This window comes from Periplaneta americana, chromosome 2, assembly GCF_040183065.1.
Source record: "Periplaneta americana isolate PAMFEO1 chromosome 2, P.americana_PAMFEO1_priV1, whole genome shotgun sequence".
NCBI lineage: Eukaryota > Metazoa > Arthropoda > Insecta > Blattodea > Blattidae > Periplaneta > Periplaneta americana.
Genome location: NC_091118.1, coordinates 182,964,640 through 182,987,376, shown reverse-complemented (window position 1 = coordinate 182,987,376; position 22,737 = coordinate 182,964,640). Strand labels below are relative to the sequence as shown.

The 22,737-nt window shown below is 36.8% G+C and overlaps 1 protein-coding gene across 1 annotated transcript in view; it reads left to right on the top strand.

The window, feature by feature from the left end:
- The window catches only part of LOC138694888 (protein dachsous-like), a 525,878-nt gene that overhangs the window by 109,179 nt on the left and 393,962 nt on the right, over positions 1-22,737 (top strand). The gene's annotated exons all lie outside the window — the stretch shown is intronic.

Sequence of the window (22,737 nt, the reverse complement as noted above, 5' to 3'; positions counted from 1 at the left end):
TAATCCATTTATCATGTATATTCATATTTCTCATTGCCGTCCACAATAATTGTCGAGGAACACTATCATATGCCTTTTCTAAATCAATGAAAGTCATATGTAGTTCTCCATTTTTTAATAGGATCTTCTCTTGTAATTGCCTAATACAGAATATATCATCAATACATGACCTTCCACATCGAAATCCACTTTGTTCCTCTCTTAATCGGCCTAGCGTCTCTTTGAGTTTAAAATTTATGATTTTACTAAAAATCCTTGCTGTTCTTAGGACTCTTAAGATATGAAAATCTCGAGGTTGAATGTTTTGAACGTGACTATACCTAATCTATAACAGGCTGTATGAGTCGGTGAAATGAATATTCCACAGACCATCATTATGTTGGACTCGTCTCTGTAATGAACACAGAGGCAGGTCATGCATTGTAACAGCTTGATAGTTTAAAAGTACCCGCGAAGAGAGTGTTGATTTGGCCGTGGTGCACACTCATGCGGTGATTGCTGCTTGCCACGAAGGAGGTGCGAACCTGCTGGTGTCTACTGCGATGCCGACCGGACTGTACTCCTGCCTCCCGCAAAGCATGGGCTGCCCGCTTTGTCGGGAAATATGTACCTTTCATAAAAATACGAAACGTCTTTCAGCTCTATTCCACTGACCAAGAACGTTGCCTTCGATATGAGCACGAACATAACTTCAGTCGAACGGCTGGCGAGGCGGCATTCCGTGCTGGAGACCCGATTTCATACTCCGGCGAGTTCAAGTGGAATTTGTGACGGATAACGACGGTGTTATTCAGTTTCTCTCGTGGTACTACCGACTTCTCTTTCACATTTCACAGAAATGAAAGATAATTTAAATAAAATGTAAATTGTTAAATACCTCTCATTGGAGGTAGCCCAGAAGGACTCAGTATACTCTCCTACATGAATTTTACAATATTAAATGTTTACATACATTTGGAGACAGAAAATTAAAATAAACATATATATATATATATATATATATCGTCGGTTTCTTGGTAAAAGTGACCAAGTCCAAAATTCAAAATTGTTGGGAAAAGGCATTTAAAGGTTTATCCAAAGATAAGTGTACAGTAAAACCTCTCATTTACGGACATCGAAGGGACGTAACAATCTGTCCGCATCTGGGAGGTGTCCTTTATTGGAAGGGAGGTTCCCCAATCTAACAGTAAATTTATAATATGCATTCACGCTTTAAATGAAATGTATTACTGTAGTTTAATTCTAAATACAGTAGGCTATGCTACAGTAAATTCTTTGCAACTTTGAACTACAGTAGATAAGACCGAAAAAGGAACATACAGTACTGTGCCATGCAATTTTATTCTAGGGCTACAGTTATGCAGTACTGTAAACCGTTCTCAACGTAATCTTTACGTTCAGGTGCCATGTATCTCGAAACAGAACAACTGATTGAAGTGAAGAGAATAATCCTACTAACCCTATCATGTGTCGAATACAATTTCACGATCGCGATAATCTTGGACCCATCAGACAGGTTAAATTTTATGACTTTGTTTATCCACCCGCTTCCAGCTAACAAAGGGTAGCCGTCTGGGCTAGTGGTAGCCTACAAGACCCTTATTGTCTTCTTTCATGTTAAGAAATTTCTGTAGAGTTCTAAAAACTAAATTTTCCATTATTGTAACACATTAGTTCTTGAAATCCAAGTTCTGTCCGCAGTCAGCAGGTAAAGCAAGCTTTAGGACTGTGAAACAGCTGTCCGTGTCCGTAAACGAGAGTTAAATTTATCATTATTTCTATATTATTTCAGTTGGGACATAAAAATCTGTCCGTATATGAGGAGTGTCCGTATCTTGGGGGTGCCCGTAAGGAGAGGTTTCACTGTACTTCTTTAGATGTTAGTAATAAGTTATTTTGAAGGTAAATGTCCTATATTATTAGCTTTTAATATAAAATTATGTCTTAAATTTTCATAATGCTTGGAAGCCTTAGAATGTGACTTGGTCACTTTTACCAAGAAACCGACGATATATATATATATATATATATATATATATATATATATGAATTATAAAGTGAAGAAAAAGAAATTAAACAGAGTGAATATGATGACTCAGAATTTGGCAAGAGCGTTTCAAAACTGAAGTTATGAATGATCTCAGTAGTAAGTGTCTGTGGTAGTTCAAAAGTCACGCAATTTGAAATTTCATATTCTAAACCTAATCCACAGTTGATTCCTGATTTACCACGCAAATCATCTGTAGCTGCACTTAGATTGGCAACAGGCTAATTGTTATTCCATAGCGGTGGATCTTCTGCTATTGTAAGATCTATGGGATTCAGCAAATGAAATGAAATGGCATTCTCTTTACATGATCAAATTATCTTTATTGTTTTGTTTTGATAGATTCTACAAGCGATTCTTGCACTTTCATTTTTTATCGCATAACATTTTATTCTTCTTCGATATTCTTGCAGATCTCTGCCAGAAATCCATCTTTGTAGAATATAGATTTGCTACTGATCTTTCTTTTTACTTCGTATATTCAGTCATAGTTTTGTCTTTCACTGCAAACTCAGCATTGTCCAATGTTTCCTATTTCTTGCCTTCCTTTTTATCTCCGCATATATTGTCGTCTATAAGAAAGTAATAAAAGATTATGTCCGGTAAAGAAATGGATACACTAATACACATTCTTCGACAATTCGATAATGGAAATGAAAGAAGGCTATAAAGTGAAAGCAGGTTTGTTGTCAGCATTTTGATGTGCAGCGAAAAGCGATTTAATAAAATAATACACGAATCCTTATTGTTTTTGGATCTATAAAACAGTTTTGAAGCTTAACGTAAACAAATATAGACTTGCCAATAAATGCTCGGAGGACTGAAAGACAAACACGCCGTTATTTATTGCAACACTCTTGACTTTTCACGGATATAATGCACTTGCGGGGCCCATTGGAATCGGTCTGGAAGTGTATTTCGCTCGGTACATGTCTTGCATCAAGAATACCCCTGCGCGCGCACACTGCACGGTCTGTAGTACAGCGGTTGCAGTTTATATAATACTTGCTGCTATGGTGTGTGTGCAATGTAAGTTATGGTACTCGGTTTACAATAAATGCCAACTACATTTCTCTGTAACTTCATGCTTCTTTCTCTTTCTGCCGCGAAGCATCATGGGAGAGAAAATAGTGATTGCCGTCAAGCTCTTACGGTTCAGATATGAGAGCAAAGAGATGCAGTCTGTTTAGAGGAGTTATTTCGTAACATATTGGTCTGGAAATGCTGTTGTTTACACTATGTAAAATTCGTATTCGATCGGGTGTTTGTTTTGTAATTCCTTTATATTCTGTGTCTTGTATTTGTTTAATGTGTCATACATAGAAAAAAATGCATTTTCAGTCACAAGATAGTGTCTGTAATGCATCTTTGTTGCTGTTATTGTAGACGTCGAAGCTAATGCAAGGAAATACAGTTTAAATATTTCCTCAAAGACATGGCCATCTGTTCAATTGCGCTCAGAATATGGATGCTTATCCTTTGTCAATGTGATTCGTAATATTCAGTATCAAGTGTGAAAAAATCCGAAGTACTAAACAAGGGTCTTTTAGTTTCCAGGACTCATTTAGTAGTGATTATGATAAGTATTTTTTATATTTCGGGTTCTTATGCAATTGTTCTGGCACTAACAAATAGATTTATTTTTTTCCTTCTCCTCCTCCTCCTCATTCTTCTTCTTCTTCTTCTTCTTCTTCTTCTTCTTCTTCTTCTTCTTCTTCTTCTCGTTACTTGATGACTGAAGTAGATGCTGCTTTCAAAACGTTATGTTTCATAATATTTTATAAACAGTGGGAAAATTCCAAACCATTGGTAGCTCATTTTAATTCAGTGTACCCCAAATTATAATAACCTGCAGATCTGCGGATTCGAATCTCAAAATTTATGATTCCGTCACCTACAATTAATTTCGACGAAAAGCCCGATTCCACGATTTCAACTCGGATTCTGCGACTCCCTGACTCGGATTCTGCGACACCCCGACTCGGACTGTACGACTCCCGACTCTGATTCTGTGACTCCCGACTCGGACTCTGCGACTCCCGACTCGAACTGCACGACTCCCGACTCTGATTCTGCGACTCCCGGCTCGGATTCTGCGACTCCCCGACTAGGATTCTGCGACTCCCCGACTCGGATTCTGCGACTCCCCGACTCGAATTCTGCGACTCCCCGACTCGAATTCTGCGACTCCCCGACTCGGATTCTGCGACTCCCGACTCTGATTCTGCGACTCCTCGACTCTGATTCTGCGACTCCCCGACTCGGATTCTGCGACTCCCGACTCTGATTCTGCGACTCCTCGACTCTGATTCTGCGACTCCCCGACTCTGATTCTGCTACTCCCCGACTCTGATTCTGCGACTCTCCGACTCTGATTCTGCGACTCCCCGACTCTGATTCTGCGACTCCCCGACTCTGATTCTGCGACTTCCGACTCGGACTCTGCGACTCCCGACTCGGACTCTGCGACTCCCGACTCGGACTGTACGACTCCCGACTCGGACTGTACGATTCCGCCTCCAACTCTCATTCAGCAAATTGATATTCTGCAAGAAAATTTGAGAGAAACAATGATTATGATAATGATGATGATAATAATAATAATTATAATAATGATAATAATAATGTTTTATGCATTATGTTACTCCATTAAAATTCTCATTATTTATTGGAAGGTTATTCCATGAAGGTGTTTTTAATTTCTGAAGGCTAATTTCAGCGTCAGAAATAATAAAATCTGATCATTATGAAGTGCAGCTTCCATAAGCCAGCAGTGAGTTATTGTTATTGCACCCGATTATGGTAGCAATAATGTACTGATGCAGTTCGAATTAATAGAGGAAAAAGATTAATAAATTGAATTTCTTGTATTGTCTTATGGAAACAGTTATTTGAATTGAAATTACTCATAGAAGGACAAGCTTAAGTTAAGAATGATTGAAAAATGTCATCATGTTTGCGTATTAAAATGTAATGGATATTTTATGGCAGTTAACCCATAACTACCTTGAGAGTTTTTCTCTCTTTATGGAAATCTTCCTGAAACCTTCTGACGGACAGCCGTGTTCCATGTACCAATAACTTCTAATACAGTAGAATGTTTATACTCAACCTCGGCAGATTTACTACAGGAAGCTACCTTCTCTCTTGGGCAATATCTTGCAAAACTGATGTCTTCGTAGGACGTAAACGGATCTATTTGAATTACAGAAAGTACTTACCGCTTGAGGGACGTGAAATATGAAGTTTTTAATTTGATTCCATATTAAAGTGCAAATACTTGGAAGGGATTGAAAGATAGCTTACATTTTAAAAAATGTCAGAGAATAATTTTGTGTACTATTCATTCTCAGCTATGCCGCCAGAGTTGGAAGTTTTCTAAACCTAATGCTATCTAGAAACATAGTTCAACTCCTGTGGCATGGGGTCGTGACGACTCTAGGTCTCTCCACTTAATGGAGATATGCTACATGTCCTAGACGGTATTCGAACACACGACCGTGACCTTCATGCTGTGTTAAGGCTGCTAATTACCTAGACCAATGTTGAGCAACTTACGACTTAAAAGTAACAACTCAAATTCTTCCCCTTCCTTTCTTGACTCTATAGCTGGAGATTGTTTTTATCGTCCTCGATCTATTGCTGGATGATGATAAACATTCTCGCCCTAGACGGGTTTGGAAGCCACAAATGTAACTTTCACACAGCGTTGAAGATGTACTTTAAACGCTGAATAATCCTATATAGAGTTGCCAGCTATTTTCATGAACGTAAAGGAGATTGGTGTGGTGGCAAAATTTCACCTACAAGGAAACCTCTAACATTATAATCATTATTACCATAACAGATATATTCTGTAGGACCAAAAATTAATCTTTACGTAGATTCCTCGCCCAACAGTGTATATTACTGTAGAATCTCGGCCGCCAAGTCACTAATTGAGTGCGCTCTTTGTATAATGGCAGTTGACTTAATGTATGTCAACATATATGTCGAACTTGGAGTCAGGCCACGAAGGGAAAAACACTAGAGGAGAGGGATTAGATCCGGTGCTGTGGATTGAACTTCAGCGTAGCTCAGCGGTTAGAGCACTTGGTACGGATTCGATCCCAGGAGCCGGAGCGAATTTTTCTCCTATAATAATCATTGTTACCATAACAGATATATTCTGTAGGACTAAAAATTAATCTTTACGTAGACTCTCACGTTAGGTATTAACTTGTTCAGAAAATGTATTTATATAAAGTAAATGTTACAAAGAAACAAGTGACAACAAAAACGCAGCTGCAAATGTACACTGTAAAATTAAGATTTGAAGTATAGGCTATCGTAAAATGTTCCGTTCTACTAGTGCTTTTATAAGCTTTATATTGGCGAAGATTGGACAGATATCTTACACTTTGCCCTACTGTAGAGACAGATTGGTAATTTTATGTCAAAATTTAATTAGAGTAAATGTCTTGTGTGAGCTGTGTTTTATAATACGAGTATGTTACTCTTAATTCAGTATGACGAAGAAATGACACTGATACTATTGGAGACACTGTGACCTTGTAGATCACGTGACTACGGTCAGGTTCGCGGAGTATCTAGATTTCTAAGCAGACAACCCTATTCGTACATAGATAAACTCCCTTCCGCCAATAGGCGATCGGGGAATGCTATGGAATGATATTGGAATAGAACTCAGACGAAATAATGTTGTTGTCGAACATGGGGAAACGAAATAACTTTGAAAAAAAAAATACTGCGGTAACTCCCGTTAAAATGTCGCAGATTTTTCATTGAAAATCTCAGGTCTTTTTCATTGAAAAATCCAACGCCTGACTGGACGGAAACAGGAATTCTTGCATGAGACGTTGATGGTCTAGACCACTCAGCCACATGTATGATGAAAGTCGAAGATGTAATGTTTATATTAATAACTCTAAGAGGTCTAGCTGATAAGACGCAAACGATCTCGGAGAACCATATCAAGTAGGCCTACTTGTCTTCAGCAGCCTGACAGAAAGAAGAAATTCCAGTAACTACTTTCTATTCGGGCTGAAGTAATAAAATACAATATATTCTTTTTTAAAATTGTAGTATATTTTATTTGATATTCGTGTATACTAGCACTCTCTACATAGTCATATATCCATCAATATAGAGGTACTTTCAATAGAGAACAACAGAAACCACTACTATTTCCATGGTAACGTTATTGCATTACAAGAAAATGGAACAAGTTTGCCCGTACAAGATTCTGCTTAACCTTTTCACGTTCAAATATCTATTCAAATACGAAGTTTACACTATTTTGAAAACTGTTTTTGTGCCTATCAGCTGTTATTGGCAGCTTTTTCTTGATCATACCTACCTAGGTATTTGAGCCTGGTGATTCTGGAGCATCTTTGTTAGAAAATGCGCATACTTTTACACTAACGATTCACGTAACTTTAGTTTATAATGATTATTATACTTCTACTATGTAATACTACTTTTAACCAATAAAACTGTACGAAAGGACGTCTTTCAACCAATCATGACTGCTTATCGCACTATTTTATCGCTTCCCTAGCATTTGTTTAATTTTATCGCTTCACTAGCATTTGTTTGTTTTTATCACTACCCTAGCGTTTGTTTGCCAACATTTCAAACTGCAAATTCTTTACGATACTATAAAATATGCTTTGCGATCGTCATTTGTTTACAGCATAGACAGTCAACTGAAAATGACGACTCCGTTCAAACGTTTTGGTGAAGGTAACAGTAATAAAATAGAGTTTCAATAAGTCAATTTAATATTTTATTGTATAAGAGTACTTTATTTCTTCTAATCTTTATATACTTTCTTCTAATCGCGTAATAGTCAATTAAATCCCACACGAGTTTTGATTTTCTCTAGATAAATCAAAACCTCTAGTGAGATTACTGTTAATAAACGTACTTACAGTACATGTTGGAATATGCAAGAGTTTTCTTCCGAAATCAATCACAAAATCTTATAAAATGAAAATTATGCCTTCGGTAGTATAGTGATACCTCTCTTTGTGCAGAAATTTTCATATTCTTCCTGCGGTTTACCTAACGTCACATTTGAGCAGATTGTTGAATTCTGACAGCATGGCATAAGCACAGAACCCGACATCTAAGACACGTAGGCCCGATTGTATAAACCATTTAATCTTAGATCAGAGGTTAAATTGATCCTTGTTTCAGCTGAACTTGGAATTTTGTGTTGTATAAAGTCTAATCTGAGATTAATTTGTCTCAAACTAAAGTCAACTTTGACTGAAGAAATTTCTCCGATTAAGTTAGATGATCCAAGTTCAGTTATTTCTTTTCTGTTTGAAATATACGAGTGACAGATTGTGCAAATAAAATATCCATTATTATTAATATTAATAGATATGTTAGGTACATTTATATATATATTTCTTTCAATTTCTTGCCTTAATACACAAACAATCTTATATTTTATAAGGCTCTATCGTGTTCAGCATTATCAAATAACATAACCTATAATTATATTATGTTTATAACAACCATTAATTATTAATGGATATGATAGGTACATTCATAAATGTTCAATTAACTGTATTACTAAACGAAAATTGTCGTTTTATAAAGCTTTATTATGTTTAGCAGTATCAAACACCATAACATGATAACAACTTGGAGAACAGTCAGCCTTCTTCTTATTGTCCGCCATTATTTACATTACACAAAAAAAAAAACAGTGTCTGCAACAGAGTGTATGGAAAGTCGCCAAAAAGTAGTTGCAAAGTCGCTAGATTTCTCATTATCAACAAAGAAAGCTTACATTTTGTCACCATGGGGTGCTAAAAAGGTCACTAAATCCCTATTTAAGCAATATAAAAGTTAAAAGAAATTGTTGTTGAAAAAGAGTTAAAGTCGCTAGATTGGCAACACTGAACAAACCTGTATAACATGGTCCGCGCATCACGTATTTCACCTGTTTATGCGATGTTGCCAAATCCTTTTCACGTGAACTTAGATTGCATTTGAACCAAGGTAATTTGATCGCAGAAAAGTTTTATACAATAGAAGAAGTGTCTGAACTCGGTTCACTTTTCGATCTTCGATCAAAGTTGATCTTTAGTCAGGGAGTTTTATACAATTGGGCCGTAGAGGTATAGAATAACACATTGGTTAAAATCTAAGTGTTGTCATGGCTTTTGCACAACATAAAATGGCCTGAATTAGCCATTGAGTTAACCACGGCGTTGGTTGTGTTCTTTGTGTTACAAAATTTAATAAAATTATTGATTGAAAGTTACTGCGTCTTCTCCTGAAGTTCATATTGGCTATGTCAGTTCTTGGATACCATACTTGTTTGGTTGATTGGTACAGTACAGCTTCATTCGTAAGAGACAGAGAAACAGAGAGAAAGAGATCGGTGGCAATTTTATGACTCGATTGGACGGAATAAGAGAGACTCTCCTACCTTCTCTTTCACTCTGTCTCTCTGAAATAAAATCTCAATTGTCATGTACGCCAATACGTCTGTCCTGGCATTTGTACACCTCTGTCCTCCCCCACTATAAAGCAATTCGTCCTTCAATTCCATTCATAGATTTATGCAGCGTAACAAACGTTTGGGAGGAGAACAGTATCATATTTTGTTCTGTTACGTAATCAGTAAGATCTCTTACAAAATTTTTGTTTTGCTCTTCATAGAATAGATTTATTGATAGTTCCTTTTTATGTTCTTTGGATGCTAATACAGTTCAACTTGGTTAATGCGACATCTCTGCTACATCGACAGTAATTAAGAAGTATAGTTTTTTTTATCTGTATTAAAGAAATTTGATTTGTCATTTTATAACGACATACTTCTAATAAGCAACTATTTTATAGTGACAGTGTAAATTCTTTAAAAATACGTTTCACTTATATTAATTTTTTATTTTAGTAGGTTGTTTTACGACGCTTTATCAACAGCTTAGGTTATTTAGCGTCTGAATGAGATGAAGGTGATAATGCCGGTGAAATGAGTCCGGGGTCCAGCACCGAAAGTTACCCAGCATTTGCTCGTATTGGGTTGAGGGAAAATCCCGGAAAAAAACCTCAACCAGGTAACTTGCCCCGATCGGGAATCGAACCCGAGCCATCTGATTTCGCAGCCAAACGCGCTGACCGTTACTCTACACTTATATTAAACGGAGAATGTCGAGAGGAATTCGTACGTAGCCTAAGGCCCGGTTTTATAAATACGGTTAATCTAAAGATTAAGTTAAGCCTAACCATGAGTTTAACTCAACGTGCCGTATTACAGAGTCTCGGTTAAGTTAAACCGTAGTGGAATACGATTGATATTACTGCTAGGAAAAAAAAGAAGAACATCGCAACTGTTTAATTAAATTATTGATTTAAAATAGCCGACGCTCGTGGATAATCTTCATTAAGAAACATCTTTGTACTTCGATATCAGAGAGAGTATCATAAAAAACCTAAAGAAGACCAATACTGCGTACTTCAGTATGCTTGTCAGATTTAACCTCAAATAGTTTCTTAACGCTGGCTACCAACGTTTTACTTCGAAACACAATGCAAGAAAAAAAAAATAAATATCGTAGCAAGTTATGTTTCAGGGAGCTTTCAAGATACGTGGAACAAACTTCAGGCAAAAATTTTGAAATTTATGAGTAGCGATTTTTCAAAATATGATTTACATTAGCAACCATTTAAAAAATGTATGTAATTTTGAACCAAATTAGATGGAACTTCGTACATAATATCTGTACATTTTTGAAATGTGTAACTCAAACGGTTATGAAAATTCAAATTTCACCTCATTGTATCCTTCACAGGCGGAAATTCTAGTTGAAGCAAGTAAAGCGATAGGGTTGGAAGTAAATCCCGAAAAGACTAAGTATATGATTATGTCTCGTGCCCAGAATATTGTACGAAATGGAACTATAAAAATTGGAGATTTATTCTTCGAAGAGGTGGAAAAATTCATATATCTAGGAGCAACAGTAACAAATATAAATGACACTCGGGAGGAAATTAAACGCAGAATAAATATGGGAAATGCGTGTTATTATTCGGTTGAGAAGCTTTTGTCATCTAGTCTTCTGTAAAAAAGTCTGAAATTTAGAATTTATAAAACAGTTATATTACCGGTTGTTCTGTATGGTTGTGAAACTTGGACTCCACTTTGAGAGAGGAACAGAGATTAAGGGTGTTTGAGAATAAGGTTCTTAGGAAAATATTTGGGGCTAAGAGGGATGAAGTTACAGGAGAATGGAGAAAGTTACACAACACAGAGCTGCACGCATTGTATTCTTCACCTGACATAATTAGGAACATTAAATCCAGACGTTTGAGATGGGCAGGACATGTAGCACGTATAGGCGAATCCAGAAATGCATATAGAATGTTAGTTGGGAGGCCGGAGGGAAAAAGACCTTTGGGGAGGCCGAGACGTAGATGGGAAGATAATATTAAAATGGATTTGAGGGAGGTGGGATATGATGGTAGAGGCTGGATTAATGTTGCTCAGGATAGGGACCAATGGCGGGCTTATGTGAGGGCGGCAATGAACCTAGGGTTCCTTAAAAGCCAGTAAGTAAGTAAGTATCCTTCACAGCCGGATGAAATATTTTTACATTGGTGGATAGGTACAGGTAAATTTTCTCTGTTAATTGCTCATGTAAGTTATACATAAATTATACTAAAACATATTTATAAAAATATATTTTTTTTTTTTGTCAGCGGGCACGAGAATGTATTTCGAAAATCCAGAGGAATCGAGTGGCTGGAAAAGTTAAAGGTTCTGGAGTAGAATTAGAAGGACTTTGTTTCATGCTGACAGGCAAAAAAAAAATGGCAATAGAGTCCTTTTCGCATAAACACTGTACGTCCAAAGACACCTGAAGAGCTTTTAATGGAATGGTAGCGAAACCTACTTCAATACAATACCCGGAACTATGCCTGTATTTACTTTCACATTCCCTGAGGTTATGTTTGCCTAAAGATGGAACTGCCAACTAAGATACGTTTGTGCTGTTATTGTGTTCCGAACGACAAAGACTGCTTCATCTATTAATTTAATGCGGATGCTATTACAAACCTACCCCCAGGGGTCATTGCGTAATGTTACTAGTAATCAGGATGGGGTGAAATAGGGTGCTGGAGGCAGACATGTTCTCTGTCCACCTGCCATTTCCTTCTTTTTTCTTCGTTGTCATGGCGACAGATTGTGCTTTTGTATCTCATTTGTACAAAGAGAGGGATTGTAGTGTTTGTCTTCGTAAACAAGGTAAATACATTTGTGCGAGATCGTGCGTATTTGCTTGTTTTCCGCACAGAACCAATATGCGGTAAGTGTGAAATACCACATTCAGTATTCCCAACGTAACACACATCACAATTTCCCTCTTCTTACCGCTTGAGCGCGACATTCATTTTACTGCTTTAGGCTATTAACATATTATTTTTAGAGACGTTTAACATAGTAATAATTATAAATTGGAAACTTACCACTGCAATTTCACCTAAATTGCACTGTTAATTATTGTTTTTAAATATTTGCAAAAATTAAGTAAAGTCTACTACTCCACGAAAGCTATTGTATTCCTGATACAAGTAACATTAAGGAAGCCGTGAAAAAATCAACAAGACTCCAGATGCCGATGTTATTACTGCAATATGTTATATAAATAATATTGTTAAAATATTAAAATGAAAAATAAATCATTACATAACCTTACCGTTTGTTTTAAGTTCGCATTTATATACTGGAGGAAAAAAAAGACAGACGTATATCACGACCTGCTGGAGTATAGATATTTTTGTTTTCTAAAGTTGCCGTCATTTTTAACCAAGATGGAGATTTCATTGCAACTAATTAGAAATTCGTCTTTCAGGTATGTAATAAACGAACTTCGCACAAAATAATGTACGATACACGAGCGGTATGTTTGTTTTCATGTTCTCGGAAATTAAAAAAGCTCAACTACGTTTCGCTTTTTCAATCTTTTCCTCGAACATGAAAACGTCAACATACCGCTCTTGTAACGTATATTACTATTACAAATAGACCTGGCTTCTAGTACTCGTCTGTAAATTCAAGTATATTCATTCCGGCGTTTTTACGGAAGTATTAATATTGCTGTTTTCGGAAAATGATATTAAGGGTACATACGTGGATGCATGGCAAAAATGATTATAAATTCACTAATATTTAAATTGCAAATACACAAAAAGTTGCAGCCATGCCTACTTTAATGCACCGTTATAATGGATAGTTTAGGAATATTTTTAGGTGTGAGATACAGTAGAACCCCGATTATCCGTCACCCTATTAACCGATTGGCTGATTTATCCGACTGTCTATTTCTCTCTCTCTCTTTTTTTTTTCTTCAGAAATAAATAACTTATATGAAGTACTGTTTTGTACATCATATTAGTAGCACAGTCTAGTATATACAGTCACGAAACTCAATACGTAGGGAATGTGCATCCGTAGATAGTTGCTAAGTCCACACGTGTGGAGTAACGGTTAGCACGTCTGGCCGCGAAACCAGGTGGCCCGGGTTCGATTCCTGGTCGGGACAAGTTACCTGGTTGAGGTTTTTTCCGGGGTTTTCCCTCAACCCAACAAGAGCAAATGCTGGGTAACTTTCGGTGCTGGACCCCGGACTCATTTCACCGGCATTATCACCTTCATCCCATTCAGACGCTAAATAACCTAAGCTGTTGATAAAGCGTCGTAAAATAACCTATTAAAAAAAAGATAGTTGCTAACCACTAGGATCGCTACTATCGCCTCTTTACAGACAATAGCCTACGAAATAGTACCGACACAGTCTATTATTCCTAGTACCCTCACAACTCAAGCTTCGTGACTGTATATACTAGACTGTGTTAGTAGGTTCTACATACGATTTTGCTATAGTGTTTTATTACAAGCCTTTATCGTCACACAGCATTGTTTACTGTTCAAATTTCCGTTCTATAATATAACTTGTATATAAAATGTCTTCCACGGGTGTTTACAGAAAACGTGTTGTGCCAGGTATCGAAAAAAAAATGGAAATAATTGAATGGTTTGAGAAAGAGAAACTGTGGCTCATCTCGTATCAGAATACGAGATTGGACTTACAACTGCGGGATTTAATAAAAAAAAAAAAACAAGGATAAGGAGTAAAAAAGTATGCAAATCTACAACATGAGACCTCCTTTATTCCTATCTTTCCTGAAACAGCATTACAAAGGGCTTCCTTGTCCTTTAAAAACCCGTCGTTTATAACCAGATTTAAATTAGTGAACTTCTGATCCGCTACATAGCGAGTTAAATACAGAACCATGGAGGAAATTACAAAATCTTTCATGGTACGGATTATCCGATTTTTTCGATTAACCGTTCAGTCCATCCCCTTCATTAACATAGATAATAGAGGTTCTACTGTATAAGTCGAAATCGGGACTGTCCTACAAATCAAACAAGTGGCAACCCTGCCCTCATCGCCGCCCTTATCGGCCGCGCAGCTGTAATACAGTCGTAGCTTATTACACATCCCGCATTAAGCGTCGTAAACCGAATTCCAGCCGAGCTGCTCGTGAAATCCTCCATCCGTGTAATGGATTTTAATTACAGACTCTTGTTCCGGACCAAACAGCTCCGAACTCTTCACTGCTCCTTCGGTTCGAGGAGACAGTTCCTTACTACACGAAACTCTAGCAGTGCCGGCATATTATGAAGCAGCCCAACGTGGTGGTAAAAGAGATGGAATTTTGTTACCGTAATCATTTCCAACATCGCGGCAGTTACATTTTTCATAATTTTCTTAATAATTTCGTGTAATTTTCTCGTGAAAGACGAATGTCGGGTAAGATCCATAGCAAGTACAGGGGCTCATGTCGCCAAAATATCTTTTCTTTCTCACCAAATCCATAGATGCTAGTTAACCTGTAGTTGATACAGCGTCGTTAAATAGCACACTTAAAAATCATAATGACGACCATTTTCCTTTCCATTTTTTAAATTTCTTATTCTTTTTTACTACCTCATTCTAATTTCTCTTAGTTCTCTTCTAATATATAGTTTAATTTTCCCACGTTTCTTTCAATTTACTCATTGTCAGATTCACTTTCTCATCAAAAGTTCATTTTTCTCATCGTCGGTTCCTTCCATCTCATCGCCGGTTACTTCCATCTCATCGCCTGTTACTTCCTTTTCATTGCCGGTTCCCTCCTTCAAGTTACAGGCTTTTTCTTTCTCATCTCCGATTTCTTCTTTTTCATCGCCAGTTACTCCTTCCTAAATATCGATTACTTCTTTCTAATGTCCGGTTGCTTCTTCCTAATCGTCGGTTCCTTTTTCTTAATTGCTGGTTCCTGCTTTCTCATTGTCGTTCCTTCTTTCTCATCGTCGGTTTCTTATTTCTCAGCTCCAGTTTTCTTCCTTCACATCGTTATTTGCTTTCTTCTCAACGCTAATTGCTTCCTTCTCATCGCCAGTATGTTCTTCTCATCTCCAGTTTCTTCTTTTTCATCACCAGTTTCTCATCTGTCATTGCCAGTTATATCTTCCTTGTAACCAGGTAGGTTTTTCTTCCTCATAGTTGGGCTCTTCTTCCTCATAGTCGGGCTCTTCTTCCTCATTATCGGGCTCTTCTTCCTCATAATCAGGCTCTTCTTCTTTCTCATCACCCTTTTCTTCTGTGTCATTGCCAGTTACTTCTTCCGTGTAACCAGATAGGTTCTACTTTCTCATAGTCGGGCTCTTCTTCCTCATAGCCGGGCTTTTCTTCCTCATAGTCGGGTTCTTCTTCCTCATAGTCGGCCTCTTCTTTCTCATAGTCGGGCTCTTCTTCTTTCTCATCATCAGTTTTTTCTCCTCTGTCATTGCCAGTTCTTCCTTGTAACCAGATAGGTTCTACTTTCTCATAGTCGGGCTCTTCTTCCTCATAGCCGGGCTTTTCTTCCTCATAGTCGGGTTCTTCTTCCTCATAGTCGGCCTCTTCTTTCTCATAGTCGGGCTCTTCTTCTTTCTCATCATCAGTTTTTTCTCCTCTGTAATTGCCAGTTCTTCCTTGTAACCAGGTAAGTTCTTCTTCCTCATAGTCGGGCTCTTCTTCCTCATATTCGGGCTCTTCTTCCTCATAATTGGGCTCTTCTTCCTCATAGTCGGGCTCTTCTTCCTCATAGTTGGGCTCTTCTTCATAGTCGGGCTCTTCTTCCTCATAGTTGGGCTCTTCTTCATAGTCGGGCTCTTCTTCCTCATAGTTGAGCTCTTCTTCTTCATAGTTGGGCTCTTCTTCCTCATAGTCGGGCTCTTCTTCCTCATACGTAGTTGGGTTCTTCTTCATAGTTGGGCTCTTCTTCATAGTCGGGCTCTTCTTCCTCATAGTTGGGCTCTTCTTCATAGTCGGGCTCTTTTTTCTCATCACCAGTTTCTCCTCTGAAATTGCCATTTACTTCTTCCTTGTAACCAGTTAGGTTCTTCTTCCTCATAGTCGGGCTCTTCTTCCTCATAGTTGGGCTCTTCTTCTTTATAGTCGGGCTCTTTTTCATAGTTGGGCTCTTCTTCATAGTCGGGCTCTTCTTCCTCATAGTTGGGCTCTTCTTCATAGTCGGGCCCTTCTTTCTCATCACCAGTTTCTGCTCTGAAATTGCCAGTTACTTCTTCCTTGTAACCAGGTAGGTTCTTCTTCCTCATAGTTGGGCTCTTCTTCCTTCCTCATAGTCGGTTCTTCTTCCTCATAACCAGTTTTTTCTTTCATAGTCAGATTCTTCTCTATAGCCAGTTTCTTCTTCCCTATAGTCAATTTCTTCTTCCTCATTATCAGTTTCTTCTTTTTTGTCATTGTTTTATTCTCGACCGCCATTTTTTTCATCATAATAAACATTACATTCTGTTCCATCATACTCCCGTTTCTCCCTTTTCTCAGCATTTTAAATATATTCTATTTCTCTATCATCATTATCATAATCATAGCCGGTCGCAGAATACGCTGTGCTTAGTGACCAGTTATGGTGCTACGTGGAAGCCACGGTTGCTAGTTCGAATCCCGTTCCGAGCTCGTTTGTTTGTCCTTTGTCAAGCTGTTCATTATCGTTAAGAATGATAATTTGATAATAGTGATAATTTTAAGATATGCTCGGTATTTTTGTGACGCTACATAATAATAATAATAATAATAATAATAATAATAATAATAATAATAATAATAATAATATACCTGGTAAGGTTTATCTTGTCTCAGTAGCAATAAAACCAAGTCCCTTCAAATGAGGGTGGAGATTGTAGGAGGGTTGTAAATTTTCAGGATTCCTTTCAAAACCTTGTTATTGTACAGGCTACCGGAACTCAATTTCTTGAAAGACAAGCTCAGAGACGGAACTACACAGTACGAAGAGAGATATTTTGCAATTTTATTTTGCGCTACAGAATGTATCAACTAGTCCCTTCCGCCACTGGATGGATGGACGGCATCACTCCACTCCCCCATTGCAATAACAATACAGACGAAATAAGACATATCTCCTTTCTTTCTCTTTTCACAGTGAGACAAGATACATCACACAGACTTTAATAATAAAAATAATAATAATAATAATAATAATAATAATAATAATAATAATAATAATAATAATAATAATTATTATTATTATTATTATTAGAAATATGACTATAGAGCTTAGCGAAATTGCTTGAATTTGTGGTGTAAAACGTATCAGAATATTCGATGTCAAAAATATACTTTGGTCATCCTTGGCTGGAATAATGTTTGTCTGCCTTTAGGGGTGATCAACTTTTTTTAAGCTATGAATGCAGTGGTAGAAATTGGACATTAGAAGGTCGAGAACGTAATAATGGTCCAAATATACAACTTGAGAATAACAAAGGAGAGAGAGAAAAAAAGAGAACGTCTGTACTTAGTAATTTAATGGCGTTTATATTCTTGTGTATGATTCTACCTGTCCCAAATGACTGTTGTTAATTGGAAGGATCATTTAAATACAACTTCGCCCAGCATTGTTTTAAGCACAATGTCAGCACACCGGAAATCCCTTCCATTTGAATTACTTAAATTAAACGTTGTTGGCAAAACGGTATTAAGCTGTTTTGAAACGTATGGATGGCTCTCAAGAGTCGCTCTTAGTTCCTACTTGTTCCAAGACACGCATTAGGGCTATTTGATGTCATAGCTGTTTCACTTTCAAGGACTTCATCGGGTGATTCGCCCCTCCCTCCCCTCCCAACCCCCCGACTATTCTCTCTAGAGCAAGTTACGTTAATGCCATTTCTACTGTATCTCTTCGTATTGGTTCATAACAGTACAGAGCAGGTCTTCCAAACGTCTTCTGTTTCGCCTGATTCACAAGTACTTATTAAGTATTTTGCATTAGAAGACCAGATGTGGGTTATTATTATTCCTGTGGTAATTTTAAATTCTTTTTTTAACCGCACCGACATGATTCATGTAGTTTACCATGAATGGGTTTATCGACCGGATGGTATTGAGATGAATCTGTCAGGCTTAGTCAGTGTTAAAGGAATCCCAACGAGAAATCTGTACCCTTATTGCTGTTAAGGCTGGTTCACAATAAACCGAGAAGGGAAACAACAACGAGAACGAGAACGGAAATAATGTTAAAATAAATGTATTTAAATGTGAGTATTCACAACAGTTAATTGTGAATGCTCACGTTTAAATACATTTATTTTAACAATATTTCCGCTCTCCTTCTCGTTGTCGTTTCCGTTACCGGTTTATTGTGAACTAGCCTTTAGGGTTTACACTAAGCCCATATTTTGGATTTGTCTCTGTTTTAATTAATCAACGCACGAGAGCATTCCAACAATTGAAACAATTATTTTTGAAAGGTCACATGTCCACTTTTGTCAATTTTACAGGAGAAGCAAAAAACTGTTTATTTTGCTAATGGTACTTTGTAGCGTAATCAGAGAAATTTTTCATTCGACGACAAAGATGTGAAGTTACATTTACATGCATAAACTAATAGTATCATCACTAAAACTTAACTGTAAAAAAATTATATTTATGATGGACTTGTGCTCTTTTAATAATAAATAATAGGTAAAACATAATGAAATGAATTTTTATGTTCTTAAATGTGTTTTAACTATTATTGACTAACAAATAATTAAGAATTTAACTGTTAAGAACATTATTTTGCTGAGACAATATATCCTATTTCTGAAAAAGCAATTTAAAAGCATAAAAACTTTTAAGTTTCTTCATTTAACACTTCCTCTGAAGTTTTCAGTCATCTTCATTGTTTTTTTTTCTTCTGTCGACCACTAGAGAATTTCTTCATAAAATTGAAGATATTCATGACATCTTCAACCTTCTTCTTATTTATTGGGACTTTTCCATAATATGATTCACTTTCAAGTAGTTTCAAGTCATTAGGATACATCGCATTAGTTCTATGCAGTAACTTGAATGTGTGTATGTCATTACTCCATCAATATATTCGTATGCAACCACTGTACTCGGGGACTTAGCATCAAAACCATCGTTGAATACTATGAAATTTGAAAGTATATTTTCTGATCTTAAGGCACTCCTTTTCCTAATGATTCAACTACTCGCCATTTTGTAACTGTTGTAAACGAAGAATGGAATCATGAGATTTTACATTGTACAACATGCGAAGAATGATGGGAAAAGAAGAGAATTTGTTATTGATAGGTCACATGTCCTGGACACGTGCTCTTTCAATACTAAACGGAAACTTCTTTACACTGTAACACTGGGTAGAGTGCACATACTTGCGTGTTTTCTTCAGCAACCGGTGCGCTTCACTAAGAAGAGAATGATGGTGGTCATAACTCAATTTGTCAAAAAAGTGGACATGTGACCTTTCACTAATAATCGATTCATTTAATTTCTTTTGTGGTATTATCATTGATATTTCTGGCTGTAATTTATGTTTTAATATAATTTACAACGTTCCTTGTGATTTAAAAGTCACGCCTTGGACTAACGATACGGAACGAGAACAGGTATGAGTCCTCATAGGAGAAGATATTGTCTCATGAAATTTCGGCCAATGTATGGGACCGGTAACAACCCAGCGAATTAGGAAAGGTACCTTGTACAGCGAGTGGAGAAATCCGGTTTCGTAAGGCCAATATAATGACTGAGGGAATAATCTTGCTGGACATAAGTTATTTTCGTTGGGCGATCGCTCACCTGTGCTGAGGCACGTGGATGCGGGACCAGCAATCGGCCGATCCTCCTTTGCCCTCCATGGGCTGTCGCGCCACGGACTGTTACTACTACTACTACTACTACTACTACTACTACTACTACTACTACTACTACTACTACTACTACTACTACTACTACTACTACTACTAATTACAATAAATATGTGAAAATGAAATTGTTCACTTTGTATCCAAATAAGAAAATAAAACTTTCATTTTCTACATTTTATTTGAGAAGCTTTTCTGCAACCCAGAATTTAAAATATTTTACTTCAGTTTCAAATTACACGATTCAAGTAAATATGTAGGATTTTCCTTTAGGAATGCTACTGCACTCTACAGCCCGCACGGCCTTTGCATGCGACTCCCTTTCACCGGTAACTGCAGTCCAGTCGTGTTTCTAACGGAAGACTATAGTATGTATTTAATTGAATTTACATACATTTCAGTGGCATATCGATGGCTAAGAAATGATACCTCGTATCTGTAAATTTGCAGGTGGATAAAAAACAGTTTTAAAAATTAATTTTAGAAGCTTCACTTTTGTTCTACTGAAAACTTGAAATTTATAACGTACACTCTTTTTACCGCGTACTATATTATCAGGTGTTATCAAATCTAATGCTGTTAATGTTAATATTGGAGTTCCTCAAGGATCTGTTGTGAGTCCTCTACTGTTTCTTATTATGGTTAATGATCTATCTTTTAATATAAAGTGTGGCACAGTCCTTTTTGCTGATGACACTTCCTTTTTGTCTACTACGTATGACATACGTAATCTGTCTTTATTAATGGATTCCTGTTTATGTGATGCTGTTGGTTGGTTTGAAGCCAATGGATTGAAACTTAATAGATCTAAAACTCAGCGGATAGTATTTTCATTAAATCATGTTCCTGATTAAATGATTTCAGAAGTTAAACTTCTTGGTATTACATTAGATTCAAAACTTACTTGGGCTGGTCACATTGTGATTGTGTGCAAAAGGTTATCTCGTGAACTTTATCTTTTGTGTAAATTAGAAGCTCTTGTATCTAGTAGATATTTGAAACAAGCATATGCATTTTTCCATAGTGTATTTCATTATGGTATTTGTTTGTGGGGTAACGGTGCTAATGTTAATAGTGTTCTAATCTTGCAGAAAAATATTACGTATTATTACTAATTCATCTTTTAATGCTCATTGTCGACCTTTATTTCGTAATGCTAATATTCTTACCGTAATTAATCAATATATTTATGACTGTTTAGTCTATACGAAGATTAATTTAAATAGTCATGCTTCTCAATCCCAGCTTCACAAATATTGTACTAGAAATAATCAGTATATTGTAACAAATACTGTCAGGTTGACAAAGACCAAGAAATGGTTGTGTTATTTCTTTAGATATGTTTAATAGATTGCCTAAGAATGCCCACTCAACTTATTTAGATTTAAAGTTGTTTTAAAAAATGGCCTTTAGATAATCCTTTTTATCGTATAAATGAATTTTTTGACAGCCATGTGAACATGGAATTTTAATCTGTTTGTTTTATTGACCATAGTCTTATAATTACGATATTGTAATTTTGACAAATAAACATGATTGATTGATTGATTGATTGTACCATGGATCTAATCATGTAGAACATTGCAATTTTAATATAAAATCGACTTTAATTCAATAGTGACAGATCGAAACGTTGCAGTTCATAGCACAAAATTGAAACGTGACTATTTCTCTTCTAAGAGGAACCGTTAAACAAAGCTTCTGCCGTCTAGACAAGTTTCGTCAAGGGCTCTAACGTCCAAACTCCAGGTACAATTGCAAAACAATAAAAAGAGGGGTCGTATTTTTACAACCATTTCTTGGCCTCTTTAACCTTGTTTCTATAGCCAATAGCACGACGGCTTTCTCTGTAGAGACGCAGGTATTTTTTATTACACTTTGTTTCGTACAGATGTGTAATGCGACAGACTTAAACCACGTACGAGTCGGTCGTCATAGTAACTAACTGCATTCTTCTTGTGTGGACGGAGGTGTAATTAATCCCATTGTATGACAATAGTGCATATCCTGTTGAGGAATGAAGTAAGTCCTTCTTCATTACGACCATCAAATATCCATTGTGCGTGGCCTAATAATCCCTCTCATGCATAATCTCTCAATTATAAAATGTAAAATTTGATAACACCTGCACTTTTAGTAAGTGGTTCTCAACCTGTTATTTCTCGCCCCTTCCCTCACAATCAACGTAATATAATTGGGCTTATTTTACATTTCTGCTCTTCGTTATTACGTATTTAGTATGAACTCGTCGGTTCCTTCATTTTCATCTAAAACTCGTAATATTTTATGTTTGCATTGAAGAAGAGACCACTTCTCATCAAAGGGGTTGAAGATCGGTTCCCGGAATGGAGAGTGTCTGAGAAAAAGTTCTATCCGGTTTCCTCTACCCTCTTGATTATTTTACTGCCTCAGCCTCGCCCTTAACATTTCAACGGCCAGAATA